The sequence below is a fragment of the Macaca thibetana genome, chromosome 11 (assembly GCF_024542745.1).
Source record: "Macaca thibetana thibetana isolate TM-01 chromosome 11, ASM2454274v1, whole genome shotgun sequence".
Classification (NCBI taxonomy): domain Eukaryota; kingdom Metazoa; phylum Chordata; class Mammalia; order Primates; family Cercopithecidae; genus Macaca; species Macaca thibetana.
The window spans coordinates 8,096,036-8,116,284 of NC_065588.1; the positions used below are offsets into that span (position 1 = coordinate 8,096,036).

At 44.9% G+C, this 20,249-nt stretch overlaps 1 pseudogene; it reads left to right on the forward strand.

Moving 5' to 3' along the window:
* The first annotated feature begins 3,490 nt into the window (after positions 1-3,490).
* On the forward strand, positions 3,491-10,782 carry LOC126931380 (homeobox protein NANOG-like; annotated as a pseudogene).
* The last annotated feature ends 9,467 nt before the right edge of the window (positions 10,783-20,249 follow it).

Consider the following 20,249-nt stretch of genomic DNA (forward strand, 5'->3'; position numbering starts at 1 on the left):
GGTTCTTGGATCTAGCGCAAGAAAGAATTCAGGGCAAGTCTGCAAGGCAAAGTAAAAGCAACTTAAGAAAATAAAGCAAAATTAAGAAAGTAAAGGAATAAAAGAAAGGTTACTCCATAGACAGAGCAGCTCAGAGCGTTGCTGGTTGTCTTTTTTTTTTTTTCTTTTTAAGACTGAGTTTCGCTTTTGTTGCCTAGGCTGGGGTGCAATGGTGTGGGCTCACTCCAACCTCTGCCTCCCCAGTTGAATTGACACTCCTGCCTCAGCCTCCCGAGTAGCTGGGATTATAGGTGTGCACCACCACACCCGGCTAATTTAGTATTTTTAGTAGAGATGGGTTTCTCCATGTTGGTCAGGCTGGTCTCGAACTCCTGACCTCAGGTGATATACCTTGGCCTCACAAAGTGCTGGGATTATAGGTGTGAGCTACCGTGCCTGACCTGGTTCCCCCACTTTTTTTTTTTTTTTTTTTTGAGACGGAGTTTCGCTCTTGTTGCTCAGGCTGGAGTACAGGAGCGTGATTTCTGCTCACTGCAACCTCTGCCTCCCAGGTTCAAGCGATTCTCCTGCTTCAGCCTCCTGATGGGATTACAGGTGTGTGCCACCACGCCCAGCTAATTTTTGTATTTTTAGTAGAGACAGGGTTCCATCATATTGGTCAGGCTGGTCTCGAACTCCTGACCTCAGATGATCCACCCGCCTTGACCTCCCAAAGTGCTGGGATTACAGGCATGAGCCTGGTCGTCTGGTTCCCCTTTTTTATGGCTATTACTTGATGATACGCTAAACAAGGGGTGGATTATTCATGCCTCCCCTTTACAGACCATATAGGATAACTTCCTTAGGTTGACTTGGCATTCCTAAACTGTTGTGGCGCTGATGGAAGTGTAGTAATGAGGATGAACAGAGGTCACTCTCTCTGCCATTTTGATTTTGGTAAGTTTTGGCTGGCTCCTTTACTGCAACCTGTTTTATCAGAAGGTCTTTATGACCTGTATTTTGTGCTGACCTCCTGTCTCATCCTGTGATTTAGAATGCCTTCACCATCTGGGAATGCAGCCCAGTAGGTCTCAGCTTCATTTTCCCCAGCTCCTATTTAAGATGGAGTCGTTCTGGTTCACAAGACTCTGATAGTAATCTGCTCACTAAGTGTTAGTTGCCGTGTTCTCTCCCACAACTCCCTCCTGTTGCCCCCCTGCCTTTGAGTCCTGCTAAACAACAGTATTGGAACCCATCATTTTCTCTGGTGCCTTTACCCAAACTGTTAATTTTCTGGAATTCTCTTCTCTCCACGTTTTTCCTTCTCAGATCACTGAAGATTGTCCAGTCTTCCCTGCCCATCCCTCCCCCACCCCAACCTCTATTATTTGTACTCTCTTAGCATCCAGTGCACTTTTTTCAGTACTTATCACACAAGATTATAATTGCCTTTTTGGTCTGTTTTGATCTACTCTACTAAGTTGCTAGCTCATTTTAACACATCCTTACGCCAGCCTGTTCCAACAAATCTGAAGTCAGACAGCTTCCTAAACCTCAACTGTATTCAAATGGCTTTCCTTGGCAAAGAACTAGTAAGTTGGCCTTCCAGCCACCAGCCCCCTTCCCTTTGATCTTTCACTCCCTAGACTCTTACCCTAGACACAATGGGACAGGGAGCAGGGGATGGGGGAATTCAGCTCAGACTTTTATGCAAAGTCCCCCTTCAGCAAAGAACAAAGCTTCTGGTACCTGCCCTTTGGAGAGCTGCGGGCAAGCTCAGCCTTGGTGAATCTTGATGGTCTTGACAGCCCCCACTTACCAAACTGTGTTAATTAAGAAAGACAGGAGGGCATGTTTTTCCCTTTTAAAATAAATCTTCCTATTTCTAATGAGACATGGACTACCTGCCTGAAGCATGATAAACCTAGTTCCACTTACCTGCTCCCCGATGACCCTGTTCTGACTGTTCTCCAGAATGGAGGTCTGAGAAGAAAAAAGATTACGCCACATTTCATCTTCTTGCTTCTCACCCAGCAATACTTTTACTCTCAACAGTCAGAGTCTTTGCATGACAAAAGTCAGCTTGTGTGGGAGCAAAGCCAACTGCTCCGGGTACAGACCTTAGGGGCAGAGTGCAGAGGAGAATGAGTCAGAGTTGTGTCTTCAAAAATTACATAATTGAGACTTGCTAACAGTTTACATTTCTGGGTGGGAGATTGGAAAAGAGAAAGAAATCTTAGGTTTCTTTTTCTTTTCTCGCTCTCTTTTTTTTTTTTTTTTTTGAGACAGGGTCTCACTCTGTCACCCGGACTGGAGTGCAGTGGCACGATCTTGGCTGACTGCAACCTCCGCCTCCTGGGTTCAAGCAATTCTCCTGCCTCAGCCTCCTGAGTAGCTGGGATTACAGGCACCCACCACTACAGTCCAGTTAATTTTTTTGTGTGTTTTAGTAGAAATGAGGTTGCACCATGTTGGCCAGGCTGATCTTGAACTCCTGACCTCAGGTGATTCACCTACCTCGGCCTCCCAAAGTGCTGGTATTACAGGCGTGAACCTCCGTACCTGGCCAGGTTTCTTGAATGTTGGGTTTGGGAATAGAAAGGACAATGGAAAACTTTAGACTTTTTTTTTGAGACAGAGTCTCACTCTGTCACCCAGGCTGGAGTGCAGTGTCACGATCTCAGCTCACTGCAACCTTCACTTCCCGGCTTCAAGTGATTCTCCTGCCTCAGCCCCCTGAGTAGCTGGGACTACAGATGCATGCCACCATGCTCAACTAATTTTTTGTATTTTTAGTACAGACGGGGTTTCACCATGTTAGCCAGGATGGTCTCGATCTCCTGACCTAATGATCTGCTCACCTCAGCCTTCCAAAGTGCTGGGATTACAGGCATGAGCCACTGCACCCGGCCACTTTAGACTATTTATGACCGTAAATGTTAGTGCTGGAATCCAACTCTAAAAACTTTATTCCTTTGGAAAACACACCTCCCTCCCACCTCAAAAAAACTCCCCAAACACACAAGATGGGCATGAGGTAATATTGAAAGACATGACAATATCATCATTCCTGATTTAAAAGTTGGAAACGTGGTGAACCTAGAAGTATTTATTGCTGGATTTGTCTTCAGGTTCTGTTGTCCAGTTTTCTAGTACCCGACCTCGTCTGGGTTACTCCACAGCTACTTGCATTACAATGGCCTTGGTGAGACTGGCAGACGGGATTAACTGAGAATTCACAAGGGTGGGGGTGTGCCCGCCAGGAGGGGTGGGTCGAAGGGTGATAGAGCTTTCTTTATAAATCTAGAGACTCCAGGCTTTTAACATTTTGCTGGACTGAGCTGGTTGCCTCCTGTTGCTGTGAAGGCGACTCACTTCATCCCAAATTCTTGATACTTTCGCTCCTGGAGGTCATATTTCTCTAAGATCTTCCAGAAAAAAGTCTTAAAGCCATCTTAGCCTTTTTTCCAGTCCACTTCTTAAATTTTTCCTACTCTTCTCCAATAATGACATGAGTGTGAATCCAGCTTGTCCATAAAACCTGCCTTGCTCCGAAGCATCCGACTGTAAAGACTGGTCACCTCCACCTGCAGTTTGTGGGTCTGAAGAAAACCATCCATCCTTGCAAATGTCTTCTGCTGAGATGCCTCACACAGAGACTGGTAAGAAAGAAATTTATCCTTGAAAGGCCAAGTTCCTTAAGAGAAAAGGGAAGTAGAGAGGGTTAAGGGATCATTTCCCTCTTGAGCATTAATACCCTATTACTATAAGCAAGTGGTTAATATCAACTAATCCTCTGGAGAAAAAACCCATTTCAATTGTAACTTGGTGGCACCTGCCCTTTTAACTGTGTCCCAGGTCTCAGGAGTATGCACTGAGTTGAAGGACACAGAATTTGGCAGTTGAACAGTGCAGTAAATTTGAGAACCTACGGGCTTAGGCATGGTAGAAACAAAGTTAAATGAAGGTGATGCGTACACCTTCACATAGCACTGGACACACAGCTATAGAAGATGTTACTGCTAATTAACCAGAAGACCTAACATCATAGCTCAGGGACGAGCATGATGTTTTTGTTTTGCCAAAAATGGCATGGCAGATCACGATGAGATTTCTGTAATTAATATATAATTTGTGTAATTCTTTCTACGTCACTAACGGCTGGCTCTTCTCCATTCTCTGGGTTTGTGGATGTTACTGGGCAGCTCTGATTTTGGGAGCACCTCCCATGTTTACTTCTCCTAAGTCCTGGGAAGTGTTGACCCAACTTTACCGTAAAGATAATTCCAGAAAGTTTAGTCTACTGACAGTCAAATAGAACGTAGCTAGAAGTCCAGTTTGCCTTCAAAACCTGTGCTAGTACTCGGGCTTCTGACTGGTAGCTGCAAGGGGTGGGGGATACTCGGGATACTCATTAAGCCACTACCACTTTTTTGAAAATCAATTTTTCAGTAGTTTTCAAAAACTTAAGAATGAACCAACTTTACCAAGAATGCCATTGGTAACACTGACACTGTAAAATAGCTTAAAAAGTGCATTTACATTATGACTAATGTTGCAAAGAGTAGGTTGTGGAAAAGGAGTAAGTAAACACGATTGCTATATTTGAGCCTTAGATTTGAATGTCACCCTGCTTTTCTCTTTTTGAGAATCAGGGACTCGCTCTGCCACCCAGGCTGGAGTGCAATGGTGTGATCATGGATCACTGCAGCCTCAACTCTGGGGTCAGTGATCCTCTTGCCTCAGCCTACCAAGTACTAGGAAGAGAGGCGTGCTTCACTGTGCCCAGCTAATTTAAAAATTCTTTTTGTAGAGATGGGGTCTCACTTGGTAGCCCAAGCTGGCCTCGAACTCCTGACCTCAAGTGCTTCTCCAGCTGGGATTACAGATATTGAGCCACTGCACCAGGCTATTCACTCAGTTTTTCTAAACTTCGTGTTAATATTCTTGCCTTTATAATTTCAAATGTTAAAAATACAGTGCTGGGTTTGGGAATGAGCATGTTTTCTTTAGCACACTTCAAGTGTCAGTTTGGATAGCTAGCTAATATTTAAGATTTCCCCCAATTCTAATCAATAGTTGACAACTTCCTTTGCTTTTCAGGTCTACTTGCAAGAAGCAGGAGACTGAATTTTTGCTGCTTTAGAGCTTTTTCATTTGTTCTGTGACTGCAGGGTAGAATTGAGAGTTGAACACTGGGGTCACCGCAGACCAAATACATATTTAAGTGACAACTGAAACTAGGTAGTATAGAAAATTCATTTCTAGTTACAAAATCAGTATATGCCAGGCCCTATGCTAGACCATTTTAATTGGTTACCTCATTTTAATAAACGAAGGAATAATTTTGGAGATGAGGTCAGAGGGCTGGTAAAGGAAAATCCTGGATTGAAACAGAAGCCTATCAAAATTCACATATCCTGCTGGTTCTAGCATTGAGAGCTGGGCAGTGAGTTGCTGGCTTTATTTTTTATTTTTTGAGACAACAGTCTCATTCTATTGCCCAGGCTGGAGTGCAGTGATGCAACATTGGCTCACTGCAACCCCCGTCTCTACGGTTCAAGTGATTCTCCTGCCTCAGCCTTCCTAGTAGCTGGGATTACAGGCTAGTGCCACCACTCCTGGCTAATTTTTGTAATTTGTAGTAGAGCTGGGATTTCACCATGTTGGCCATGCTGGTCTTGAACTCCTGACCTCAAGTGATCTGCCCGCCTCCACCTTCCAAAGTGCTGGGATTACAGGTGTGAGCCACCACGCCCAGCCAAGATACTGGTAATATAGGATCCCCAGATTCATGTCATTTAAAAAATCACTTAGGTGGCAATGAAGATCATAAACAGAAAGTGATTTAAGGTGAGATGCAATAGGCGGGAATTGGTGGATCTCCATTCTGACCGATTAACAGCCAGTGTGTGGGCTTTTGAGCATCAATTTAAAGCAAAAAGTGGTATCCCTGCTTAGCAATGATATTGGCCATGCCGTTACAGATCTCTCCCAACTCGGTCCACTATGTGCAAAATACCGATAAGACTTCTTGGCTCAATACGGTAGAAAGCTTGCCGAAGTGTCCAGGGTTGGTTAAGAAGGTGCTTATCGGCCGGGCATGGTGGCTCACACTTGCAATCCTAGCACTTTGGGAGGCTGAGGTGAGCGGATTACCTGAGTTCAGGAGTTCAAGACCAGCCTGGGCAACACGGCGAAACCCCCATCTCAACTAAAATACAAAAAATTAGCCAGGCGTGGTGGCGTGCACCTATAGTCCCAGCTACTCGGGAGGCTGAGGCAAGAAAATTGCTTGAATCCTGGAGGCAGAGGTTCAGCGAGCTGAGATTGCACCAATGTACTCCAGTCTGAGCGACAGAGTGAGATTCTGTCTCAAAAAAAGAAAAAAAAAATGCTTATCATGGGCCGGGTGCGGTGGCTCACGCCTCTAATCCCAGCACTTTGGGAGGCCTAGGTGGGCAGATCACGAGGTCAGGAGTTCAAGACCAGCCAGGCCAACATAGTGAAACCGTGTCTCTACTTAAAATACAAGCAAATTAGCCAGATACGGTGGTGCGAGCCTGTAGTCCCAGCTACTCGGGAGGCTGAGGCAGGAGAATCGCTTGAACCTGGGAAGTGGAGGTTACAGCCAGCTGAGATTGCGCCACTACACTCCAGCTTGGGCAACAGAGTGAGACTTTGTCTCAAAAAAAAAAAAAAAAAAAGGTGCTGTGGCCGGGTGCAGTGTCTTACGCCTGTAATCCCTGCACTTTGGGATGCCAAGGCGACTAGATCACTTGAGGTCAGGAGTTCAGGACTAGCCTGCCCAACATGGTGAAACCCTGTCTCTACTATGAGAATCTCTCTCTCTTTTTTTTTTTTGTTTTTTTTGAGACAGTTTTGCTGTTGTTGCCCAGGCTGGAGTGCAATGGCACGATCTTGGCTCACCGCAGCCTCCACCTCCCAGGTTCAAGCGATTCTCCTGCCTCAGCCTCCAGAGTAGCTGGGATTACAGGCATGTGTCACCACACCCGGCTAATTTTGTATTTTTAGTAGAGACGGGGTTTCTCCATGTTGCTTAGGCTGCTCTTGAACTCCTGACCTCAGGTGATCCACCTGCCTTGGCCTCCCAAAGTGCTGGAATTACAGGTGTGAGCCACCGCGCCTGGCGAGAATCTCTTGAACCTGGGAAGGGGAGGTTGCAGTGAGCCGAGATCACCGCACTGCACTCCAGCCTGGGCGTCAGAGCCAGACTTTGTCTCTAAATAAATAAATAAATAAGAAGGTGCTTATTACCTAGAACTCGGGTTGTGGGAATTATTAAAGTACTTTGAAAACAATTTTTTTACCAGGATATTTTAATATTTGAAGAAAGTTTTAGAGAAGAGCATCCTTTTATTTGTTCCCAACAGTCTCTCCTCTTCCTTCCTCCACGGATCTGCTTATTCAGGACAGCCCCGATTCTTCCACCAGTCCCGAAGGCAAACAATCCGCTTCTGCAGAGAATAGTGCCACAAAAAAGGAAGACAAGGTCCTGGTCAAGAAACCGAAGGCCAGAACTGTGTTCTCTTCCCCCCAGCTGTGTGTATTCAATGATAGATTTCAGAGACAGAAATACCTCAGCCTCCAGCAGATGCAAGAACTTTCCAACATCCTGAACCTTAGCTACAAACAGGTAGGCTTGTTTTGTCATTGCAATAAGGTGAACAAAAATCAGACTAATTTGCATGGCTAAGATGTCTGTGGATGCACATAGATATGTGTGGTATGTGTTAGCACACCCTCTCTTGCAATAATTTAAGTATGAAGATGATGTATGTTACAGCTTAACCCTTCGCCTTTCACCTTAATAGAGTTTTTTTATTTTATTTTATTTTATTTTATTTTATTTTATTTTGAGATGGAGTCTGGCTCTGTCATCCGGGCTGGATTGCTGTGGCACTATCTGGGCTCACTGCCTCAGCCTCCCAAGTAGCTGGGATTACATGGTCCTGCCACCACGCCCAGTTGATTTTTGTATTTTAGTAGAGACAGGGTTTCACCATGTTGGCCAGACTGGTCTCAAACTCCTAACCTGAGGTGATCTGCCTCCCTTGCCCTCCCAAAGTGCTGGGATTACAGGCATGAGCCACCATGCCTGACTTCAACAGTTTTTTTAAAAAATGAGCAATGCCTCCCAATCCCAAACAATAGGAATATATCTTCATCACACCAATTTGTACTTTTATTTCTTATCCTTGAGGTTAGATTCTAAGCCCTAAAGATATCCAAACTAGTATTAGATCCAGTTATCTATAGCCAGAGACAGCTTCTATCAAGTTGTCCTTAGCAGCCAAGGTTTTTAAAATGTCTTTTCTCAGGGAAGATCCAATAGGAAAAAAGAAAGAAACCTCTCTGATTAGGCTCCAACCATTACCCCACCCTTCATCAAACTGACTGGATAGGCATAATGGAACCCAGAACATGTGGTTTCCAAACGAGAAACATCCTATCAGGGAGGGGAGGAGGGAAAAGGAAGGTTCAGCCAGTGCCCAGACTGAAATTGAGTAATTATCAATTTCACTCATCTTCACACTTCTTCAGGTTGCATGTTCGTGGAGTAGTTTAGGAATAAATCCACAGTTTGTGGAGTACTACAATACCTAGTCGTCTGCTGTATTACATTAAGGCCTTCCCCAGCAGCTTCCAGGGCAGCCTCCAAGTCACTGGCAGGAGAATTTGGCTGGAACTGCAAGCAGGACTGCAGAGATTCCTCTCCACAGTTAGAGAAGGGACTGTTCCAGGCCTGATTGTTCCAGGACTGGGTGCACCAGGTCTGAGCGTTCCAGGAGTGGCTGCTCCAGGACTGGATGTTCTGGGTCTGGTTGCTCCAGGATGAATTGTTCCAGGTCTGGTTGCTCCACATCGGAAGGTTCTTCACCTCTTTCTTTCATTATATATCTATTATGTGAATGTGATATAACTTAACCAGTTTCTTTTCTTGCACAGACCAATATTGTGAAAATCTTTCCAACATTCCCTTTATCAAAAAGAATTATGGACTGGGCACGGTGGTTCACACCTGTAATCCCAGCACTTTGGGAGGCCAAGGCAGGCAGATCACCTGAGGTCAGGAGTTCAAAACCAGCCTGGCCGACATGATGAAACCCCCGTCTCTACTAAAAATACAAAAAATTGCTCGGCGTGGTGGTGGCTGCCTGTAATCCCAACTACTCAGGAGGCTGAGGCAGGAGAATTGTTTGAACCCAGGAGGCGGAGGTTGCAGTGAGCCGAGATCTTGCCACTGCACTCTAGCCTGGGCAAAAGGGCAAGACTCCGTCTCAAAAAAAAAAAAAAAAGACGTAACTCCACTTTTCAGGTTAGGACAATTCCTAACTTACACTGGTTCTCATTAAAATAAAAACTGTCTCTTCTTTTTCCTTTTTTTCTTTCTGCCAGCAGCCTCCAGTTTCTTTTGTTTTTAACCTTTATTTTTTTATCGAAAATGGTCATTTCTCTTTTTTCTTCTTTTTTTTAAGACAGTCTTTCTCTGTTGCCCAGGCTGGAATGCAGCTGTGCAATCTCGGCTCACTGCACCTTCCACCTCCAAGGTGCAAGTGATCCTTCCATCTCTGTGCCTGAGTAACTGGGACCACAGGCACACACCATTATGCCTGGCTAATTTTTTTTTTTTGAGAGGGAGTCTGGCTTTGTCGCCCAGACTGGAGTGCAGTGGCGTGATCTCAGCTCACTGCAAGCTCCGCCTCCCGGGTTCAGGCCATTATCTTGCCTCAGCCTCCTGAGTAGCTGGGACTACAGGCGCCCGCCACCACGCCTGGCTAGTTTTTTTTTTTTGTATAATTAGTAGAGACAGAGTTTCACCGAGTTAGCCAGGATGGTCTCGATCTCCTGACCTCGTGATCCGCCCGCGTCGGCCTCCCAAAGTGCTGGGATTACAGGCGTGAGCCACCAAGTATGCCAGACTAATTTTTTAAATTTTTGTAGAGACCGGGTTTCACCATTTTGATGAGGCTGGCCCGAACTCCTAGGCTTAAGCAATTCGCCCAGCTTGGCTTCTCGAAGTGTTGGGATTACAGGTGTGAGACATGGCGCCTCGCCAGGAATAAAAGTTAGTGATATTCTTTGATTCAAGGAACATCTGTATTACTAATATTTTGTAATTTCTGTCACTTTTTCCTGCAGGTGAAGACCTGGTTCCAGAACCAGAGAATGAAATCTAAGAGGTGGCAGAGAAACAACTGGCCAAAGAATAGCAATGGTGTGACTCAGGTAACAGGAAACTTTATTCTGTTCTTTCCCTTCAGTGATCTTTCAATCTTGTCCATCCCTGAAACACACAACTCCAGTCACAGACAGTTGTGGTTGTCCTTGTACCCTTTCCGTTAATCCCTCCCTCTCTTTCAGAAGGCCTCAGCACCTACCTACCCCAGCCTCTACTCTTCCTGCCACCAGGGATGCCTGGTAAACCCGACTGGGAACCTTCCAATGTGGAGCAACCAGACCTGGAACAATTCATCCTGGAGCAACCAGACCCAGAACATCCAGTCCTGGAGCAACCACTCCTGGAACGCTCAGACCTGGTGCACCCAGTCCTGGAACAATCAGGCCTGGAACAGTCCCTTCTCTAACTGTGGAGAGGAATCTCTGCAGTCCTGCTTGCAGTTCCAGCCAAATTCTCCTGCCAGTGACTTGGAGGCTGCCCTGGAAGCTGCTGGGGAAGGCCTTAATGTAATACAGCAGACGACTAGGTATTGTAGTACTCCACAAACTGTGGATTTATTCCTAAACTACTCCACGAACATGCAACCTGAAGATGTGTGAAGATGAGTGAAATTGATAATTACTCAATTTCAGTCTGGGCACTGGCTGAACCTTCCTTTTCCCTCCTCCCCTCCCTGATAGGATTTTTCTTGTTTGGAAACCACGTGTTCTGGCTTCCATTATGCCTATCCAGTCAGTTTGATGGAGGGTGGAGTATGGTTGGAGCCTAATCAGAGAGGTTTCTTTCTTTTTTTTTTTCCTATTGGATCTTCCTGGAGAAAAGGCATTTTAATAACCTTGGCTGCTAAAGACAACTTGATAGAAGCTGTCTCTGGCTATAGATAACTGGATCTAATACTAGTTTGGGTACCTTTAGGGTTTAGAATCTAACCTCAAGAATAAGGAAAAAAATAAGAATAAGAAATAGAAGTACAAATTGGTGTGATGAAAATATATTCCTATTGTTTGGAATTGGGAGGCTTTGCTTATTTTTTTAAAAACTCTACTGAGGCCGGGCGCGGTGGCTCATTCCTGTAATCCCAGCTATTTGGGAGGCCAAGGGAGGCAGATCACCTCCGGTTAGGAGTTCGAGACCAGTCTGGCCAACATGGTGAAACCTTGTCTCTACTAAAATACGAAGATTAGCTGGGCGTGGTGGCAGGCACCTGTAATCCCAGCTACTCAGGAGGCTGAGCCCAGATGGTGCCACAGCAATCCAGCCTGGATAACAGAGCCAGACTCCATGTCAAAATAAAATAAAATAAAATAAAATAAAATAAAATAAAATAAAATAAAATAAAAACCTTATTGAGGCGAAGGGTGAAGGGTTAAGCTGTAACATACTTCATTGATTTCCTCAGCCCTTTTTGGCTCTGTTTTACTATAGCCCCTATTTTGTTGATTATGCTAATATTTGTGGAAGAGGTCTTGTGTTTGCTGCATTATGACATCAGTACTACTTTGGCTGGTTTAAGCACTAATGAATAAAACAACAATTTTTCCTTTAGTTGACTTTGGCCTGAATTCTCCTAGTGTTTCAATCAGTAAAAATACAGCTTAAACAAAAATCTTTGTTAAGTTTTTGGTTGGGGTGAGGGAGTAAATTAGCTGAGAAGATGGCTATCTTAGAAGTAAATAGAAAAAGCTGAACGTGGAGGCCCATGGTAGTCCCAGCTACTTGGGAGGCAGGAATATCGCTTGAGTCCTGGAGGGCTCACTCCAGCCTGGGCAGCAGTGAGTCCCCTGCCTCAAAAAATGGATAGAATTGAGTAAGTGGCTGGGCAAGGTGGCTCATGCCTATAATCCCAGCACTTTGGGAGGCTGAGCTGGGTGGATCACACGAGGTCAGGAGTTCGAGACCAGCCTGGCCAACATGGCAAAACACCGTCTCTACTAAAAATACAACAATTTGTTGCAGGAGGTTGCAGTGAGCTGAGATCACAACAGATTGAGATTCCTGACTTCGAGTGATCTGCCTGCCATGGCCTCCCAAAGTGCTGGGATTACAGGTGTGAGCCACTGCACTCCACCTTTTTTGTTTTTTAAGATGGTGTGTCACTAACATTTTAATAAAATTATTGATTCTTACAAAGGACAGATAATGAAGCTCTAATAAATTTGAGGAAATATTAAATGGTAATTCAGAGCCTAGAAATTTTGGAAAAAAATTTGAAAAAAAAATAGAAATATCTTCTCTTTGCTTCAGATTGTTCAGCTACAAAACATGGGAGTAGTTTATATTTCTATTATCCTGATGAGAAATCTGATGTGGCAGATACCACCCTCCATCTGCTGAAAGGATAATCTTTTTTTTTTTTTTTTGAGACGGAGTTTCACTCTGTTGCCAGGCTGGAGTGCAGTGGTGCAATCTCGGCTCACTGCAAGCTCCGCCTCCCGGGTTCACGCCATTTTCCTGCCTCAGCCTCCTGAGTAGCTAGGACTACAGGCGCCGGCCACCTCGCCCGGCTAATTTTTTGTATTTTTGGTACAGACGAGGTTTCACCATGGTCTCGATCTCCTGACCTTGTAATCCACCTGCCTCTGCCTCCCAAAGTGCTGGGATTACAGGCATGAGCCACTGCCCCCGGCCGAAAGGATAACCTTGAGTAGATAATGGAGCCAGTTTTACTGACCTAATGAGCACAGGAATTGTTCAGGGACCCGGTGGGAGTTAACACGTGTGTGATGGCTGTGTGGGCAGCACTGATGGAATCTACAGGGCCTTCCCTGGTTTGGGGGATATTAAGTATGACTGTAGGGTTACTGAGAGGCTGAGGAAAGATACCTGGCTTGAGGTCTGAGATCTGAGAGAGGGAAGATTTTGAGTTGCACATAGGCTTGAAGCATCTCTTATGATGAAAGCATCAAGCTGGGGGCTGAAGAAAGGAAGTGAGAGATGAGCGAAAAAAAAGAGATTGGTGTCTGGTTTTCACTGTTTAATTTGCTTTTGGAAATTAACTATTAGTGGAAATAACGACTTGTTTTCTATATCCAATAGGTCAATATTCAAGTTGAGGTGAAGACCTAGGGAAGAAGGTAGTAAAACCCACAGTCACCAAGAAACCAAAGAAAGGCTGTGTGCAGCAGTTGACACCTGCAATCCCAGCACTTCGGGAGACTGAGGTAGGCGGATCACTTGAGGTCAGGAGTTCAAGACCAGCCTGGCCAAACATGGCAAAACCCCATTTCTGCTAAAAATACAAAAATTAGCCGGATGTGGTAGCTCACACCTGTAATCTCAGCTACTTAGGAGGCAAAGGCAGGAGAATCACTTAAACTCTGGAGGTGGAAATGGCAGTTAGCCGAAATGGCACCACTGCACTCCAGCCTGGTGGAGAGTGAGACTCCTTAGAAAAAGAAAAAAGAAACCAAAGAAAATCTTGATTTTCTTTCTTTATTATTATTATTTTTTTTCTGAGATGGACTATTGTTCTGTCACCCAGGCTGGAGTGCAGTGGCACGATCTTGGCTCACTGCAACCTCCACCTCCCGGGTTCCAGGGATTCTCCTGCCTCAGCCTCCTGAGTAGCTGAGATTACAGGCGCGAGCCACCAGGCCCGGCTAATTTTTGTATTTTTGGTGGAGACAGGGTTTCACCATGTTGGCCAGGATGGACTCCATCTCTTGACCTAGTGATCTGCCCACCTCAGCCTCCCAAGGTGCTGCGATTACAGGCGTGAGCCACCACGCTCTGCCCCGATTTTCTTTTTTTTGAAGAATCTTGGCTTTTGGTTGCAAGTCCAAAATAAATTTGCTCTTAAAAACGAATTTAAGCAATAGAAAAATATATGATGAAGTTGATCTAGTAATTACACCTACTCAGATATAAACACTAAATAATTCAGCATATGTTCTTACAGATTTTCTTTTTTTTTTTTTTTTTTTTGAGACGGAGTCTCGCTCTGTCACCCAGGCTGGAGTGCAGTGGCGGGATCTCGGCTCACTGCAAGCTCCACCTCCCGGGTTTACGCCATTCTCCTGCCTTAGCCTCCCGAGTAGCTGGGACTACAGGCGCCGGCCACCTCGCCTGGCTAGGTTTTTTTGTATTTTTTTAGTAGAGACGGTGTTTCACCGCTTTAGCCAGGATGGTCTCGATCTCCTGACCTCGTGATCCGCCCGTCTCGGCCTCCCAAAGTGCTGGGATTACAGGCTTGAGCCACCGCGCCCGGCCTTCTTACAGATTTTCAAAGATATTTTAGTACATATAGTGTAGATGTTAATGGGTAGTTTTGTAAATTATAACACTATTATATTTTCTGGGGGTTTTTTTGAGATGGAGTTTCACACTTGTTGCCCAGTGTAATGGCGCAGTCTTGGCTCACTCCAACCTCCGTCTCCCAGGTTCAAGCGATTTTCCTGACTCAGCCTCTGGAAAGCCGGGATTATAGACATGCGCCACCATGCCCAGATAATACTGTATTTTTAGTAGACACGGAGTTTCTCTGGATAATACTGTGTTTTTAGTAGACACGGAGCTTCTCCATGTTGGTCAGGCTGGTCTCAAACTCCCGACCTCAGGTGATCTGCCTGCCTTGGCCTCCCAAAGTGCTAGGATTATAGGCGTGAGCCACTGAGCCCGGCCTTCTTTTTTTTTCTTTTTTTTTCTTTTTTTTTTTTGAGACGACGTTTTCCTCTGTCGCCCAGATGGCTGGAGTGTACTGTGCGATCTCATCTCACTGTAACCTTCGCATCCCCGGTTGAAGCCAATTCTCCTGCCTAAGCCTCCCAAGTAGCTGGGATTATAGGTGCCCACCACCACACCCGGCTAATTTTTGTAATTTTAGTAGACACAAGGTTTCACCATGTTGGCCTGGCTGGTCTTGAACTCCTGACCTCAGGTGATCCACCCACTTCAGCCTCCCAAAGCACTGGGATTACAGGTGTGAACCACCATACCCAGCCTGACTAGTCTATAAAAAAAAAAAAAAAACTTACAGAGCTTTAGAGTCTTAACACACAAATGGTAACCTCAGAGTATAGCTTACAGTTCAAGTGAAGGACAGTTTATTTTCTATTTATTTATTTATTTATTTTGTGAAGTGCAGTTTATAAATATTTTCTATGTAATTGTGTGCTGTGTAAATCTAAAGTACTCTTAAAGGTATTTACCTCCAAATTGGAACTCACTTTATTTTTCACTGTTCTTTTTGTCTTTTTTTTAGAGACAGAGTCTTGCTCTGTCACCCAGGCTGGAGTGCAGTGGTAGGATCTTGGCTCACTGCAAACTCTGCCTCCCAGGTTCAAGTGATTCTCCTGTCTCAGCCTCCAGAGTAGTTGGGATTACAGGCACATGCCACCACACCCAGCTAATGTTTGTATTTATTTATTTATTTATTTATTATTTTTTGGAACAGAGTCTCACTCTGTTGCCCAGGCTGGAGTGCAGTGGCACCATCTTGGCTTACTGCAACCTCTGCTTCTCAGGTTCAAGCGATTCTCCTCCTGCCTCAGCCTCTCAAATATCTGGGATTACAGTCATGTGCCACCACACCCAGCTAATGTTTGTATTTTTAGTAGACACGGGGTTTCTTCATGTTGGCCAGGCTGGTCTCAAACACTTGACCTCAGGTGATCCGCCCACCTTGGCCTCCCAAAGGACTGGGATTACAGGTGTGAGCCAATGCACCCGGCCTGTTTTTCATCATTCTTTTGGAAGATGTGAGTGACATAAGAGACAGAGTAGGCCTGCTGTGGTGGCTCACGCCTGTAATCCCAGCACTTTAGGAGGCTGAGGCAGGTGGATCACCTGAGGTCAGGAGTTGGGGAGCAGCCTGGCCAACATGGCGAAACCCCATCTCTACTAAAAATACAAAAATTAGCTGGGAGTGGTGGCAGGTGCGTATAATTCCAGCTGCTCAGAAAGCTGAGGAAGAAGAATCTCTTGAACCCAGGAGGCAGAGGTTTCAGTGAGCCGAGATTGTGCCACTGCACTCCATCCTGGGCGACAAGGCAAGACTCTGTCTCAAAAAAAAAATAAAAAGAGGCAGATTATTCTGACCTATAGAACTGTAAGAAAAAAAAGGAAAAAACATGTTTTTTTTTAAAAAGACATAATAAAAAGACGTTGCTAAGTTAAGAATAATGATCATCTCTCTTATCCTGGCAAAGACTGATGTGGCCAGGAGTGGTGGGTCATGCTTGTAACCCCAGAACTTTGGGAGGCCGAGACAGGTGGATCACAAGGTCAGGAGTCTGAGACCAGCCTGATCAACATGGTGAAACCCCATCTCTACTAAAAATACAAAATACAAAAAATTAGCTGGGTATGGTGGGCAGGTGCCTGTAATCCCAGCACTCTCTTGCTGAAGCAAGAGAACTGCTTGAACCCGGGAGGCAGAGGTTGCAGTGAGCTGGGTGACAGAGGGAGACTCCAACTCAAAAACAAACAAACAAAACTGATATGGCAGATACTTAAAACATAGTCTTTTTCCCCCGATAGAGGGACAGCAACTCTGAATAAAAAGGAGTCATTTTTATTGTCCTAGTGAGATAGGAATTGACCAGGAAGCAACTGAGCAGGATCCATGTGTGACAGTTGTGTGGATGGCACTGAAGGAACCTACAGAGGCTTACATAGCTTGAGGGCTAAGTATGGTTGCTGGCCTGGCGCAGGGGCTCACACCTGCAATCCCAGCACTTTTGCAGGCCAAGGTGGGAGGATCCCTTGAGCCCAGGAGTTCGAGACCAACCTAGGCAACATAGTGAGAGCCTGTTTCTACAAAAAATAGAAAAAAAAAAAATTAGCGTGTGATCCCAGCAACTAGGGAGGCTGAAGTGGGAGGATCTGTTGGACCCAGAAGGTCAAAGTAGCAGTGAGCAATGATCGTGCCACTACACTCCAGCCTGAGCAACACAGCAAAATGTTGTCTCAAAACAAAAGAAAAGTATGACTGTAGGATTAGTGAAAGGCTGAGAAAGGACGAGACTGAAGAAATGAGATTTGGGGATGGGCTCAGTGGCTCACACCTGTAATCGCAGCACTTTGGGAGGCCAAGGCGGGCAGATCACGAGGTCGGGAGTTCAAGACCAGCATGGCCAGTATGGTGAAACCCCGTCTCTACTAAAAAAACAAAAATTAGCCTGGTGTGGTGCGCGCCTGTAGTCGTAGCCTCTCAGGAGGCTGAGCAGGTGAATCGCTTGAACCCGGGAGGCAGAGGTTGCAGTGAGCTGAGATTGCGCCACTGCACTCCAGCCTGAGTGACAGAGTGAGACTCTGTCTTAAAAAAACAAACAAAACAAAACAAAAAAACCAAAATGAGATTTGGGATGTAGGAGAGGCTAAGAATTAGGAGATTCGATTTACAGAAAGGACATAGATTGTATGGCTAATGTGGTGTGATGCACGTTGGCTGTATTGCCTGAAAATGTTCACCTTGACTATGGAAGAAAAAACAAATGAAATTTGTATAACTCATAAGACATACTAATTATACATAATTGATAAATGGTAAGACAGACTAGATTTAGCTAAGCAGAGCACATGTACACAGAACACAAAAAGGGTGGAAGAAGCAAGAGGAACCTAATACTGTTATTTAGCCTAATGCAAAATATCCTATGGTTACCAGAGGGCATACAACAGGGTAACTCTTGAACTGGCCACCATTGAAGACACCCACTCCAGCCTTACATGTATGCTGCCCAAAAAATGCAAATAAATTTCAAAGCTGCTCAGTAAGGCCGGGCCTGGTGGCTCAAGCCTGTAATGCTAGCAGTTTGGGAGGCTGAGGCAGACAGATCACAAGGTCAGGAGTTCAAGACCAGCCTGGCCAATATGGTGAAACCCCGTCTCTACTAAAAACACAAAAATTAGCCAGATGTGGTGGCGTGCGCCTGTAGTCCCAGCTACTCGGGATGCTGAAGCAGAAGAATGGCTTGAACCCAGAAGGAGGAGGTTGCAGTGGACCAAGATCATGCCACTGCATTCCAGCCTGGGCGACAGAGTGTGACTCCACCTCAAAAATAACAACAACAAAACCAAAAAACTGCTTAATTAGCCAAGGAGAACTATTTCGGGGCCAGGAATACCTACCCCTTTGTCCCTCTGATAAGAGCACATTCACACCCATGTTCCAGGTACATCTGTTCTGCAGATCCCTGGCCCTAAATGAATCTCAACTTCTCACCCTTGGTTCTTGTCCTTAGCTCTCGTGACTACACCAGTGTATCAGAGGACATATAAACACTGCTACCCTTTCTACTCTGCATGCACCTTATCCTAAATAGATTAACATATCCCATCTTTTTTGACTGTGTTTTGTGCCATGTATTTAATTGATTTAATACGCTTCTAGCATCTCAATTTGATCGGTGAGCTTTTCTGTTTCTTAATAGCTTGCTTGTTAGCGTCATCGGAGGTAGTGCTACTATTCATTACATTGAAGTGATTTTCCAGGTGCTTAACCTTACAAAATTCTCAAGGACGTTTTATTTGAGGACCACAGAGTTTATACCAACTATCCAGAAGCCAGGAACACTTAAGGAGAGACTCACCACCAGCAGCTTCTTTTCAGTCAAGTTTCACTTCAACCTCACACCCAGGAATTCCTACATTCAAATTCCCTACATTTCAGTATCCTTAGTCAAACTAACTTCCTGTGCCAGAAGCTTTTGTGACATCTTTAACAAATACCCTTCATCTCCCCCTTGAGTTAAAGCCCATGGGGGCCCCAGAAGGCGTGCGATATTTACCAAGGGTCCTCCCCCATTTTCCTGCCTCTATCTGGCAGTTGTTTGCCTTTACTTTCAGGTTTGTAGTCACAGCCTGTTTTTTTTTCCTGTAGACACACCAGGTTTTCTGAATGGTAGGATTATTTAGAGTAGAATTAACATTGTCCTTCACCCTGAGAAATGGGTGCTTGAAATTCACTAATCAAAGCCTGCATTCCTACCACTTCTGAGCTTTGAATTTATATTATGAAATTCACAAAACCCAGGCAAATTCAATCCATGCTTCTCTCCTTCAGGTACAAACTGAAATGGAAATGGAATCTGAAAAATCAAGAAAATGAATTTTAAAGACTAAAATATGGTAAAGTTACTACAATATAATGTTGGAAGTAACACACACCTCCTTTTGGGAAAAGAACAAAGAAAGCAAAATTTTCTAGGGGAAAGGAAGAGATGTAAAAAGGAGAGCCTGACACGTGAATTTACAATTTCCTTTTTACTTAATCTTCTATTATTACATTTGTTTATATATTTGGTGATCCTGTGACACATAAAGGATAAGTTGAAAAGCCTTAAATTAGGTTGGCACATCTCCAAGTTCTTTTTTTTTTTTTTTTTTTTTTTTTTTTTTTTTTTTTTTTTTTTTTTGAGACGGAGTCTCGCTCTGTAGCCCAGGCTGGAGTGCAGTGGCCGGATCTCAGCTCACTGCAAGCTCCGCCTCCCGGGTTCACGCCATTCTCCGGCCTCAGCCTCCAGAGTAGCTGGGACTACAGGCGCCCGCCACCTCGCCCGGCTAGTTTTTTGTATTTCTTAGTAGAGACGGGGTTTCACTGTGTTAGCCAGGATGGTCTCCATCTCCTGACCTCGTGATCCGCCCGTCTCGGCCTCCCAAAGTGCTGGGATTACAGGTTTGAGCCACCGCGCCCGGCCTCCAAGTTCTTATTGGCAACTTTTCAAGCCTCTTCTTGAGGTGTCTTAGGTATTGTGAATTTTGCTTTAATGTTTATTTGCTGATCTTTCACCTTCTTAGGCATTAAGTTTTTGGACCATAAACACAACATAGAGCTTACGTTTTTTATCTTTTAATCACTTGGCTAACGGTAGTTAGTGATTAGTTCTCATTTAGCCATGAAGTGTGCAGGAACATAAAGAATGGCATCTTTTAATTTTTAAAAACATGTCGGCTGGGCCACGCCTGTAATCCCAGCACTTTGGGAGGCCAAGGCGGGTGGATCATAAGGTCAGGAGTTCAAGAGCAGTCTGGCCAAAATGGTGAAACCCTGTCTCTACTAAAAATACAAAAGATTAGCAGGAAGTGGTGGTGGGCGCCCGTAATCCCAGCTACTTGTGAGGCTGAG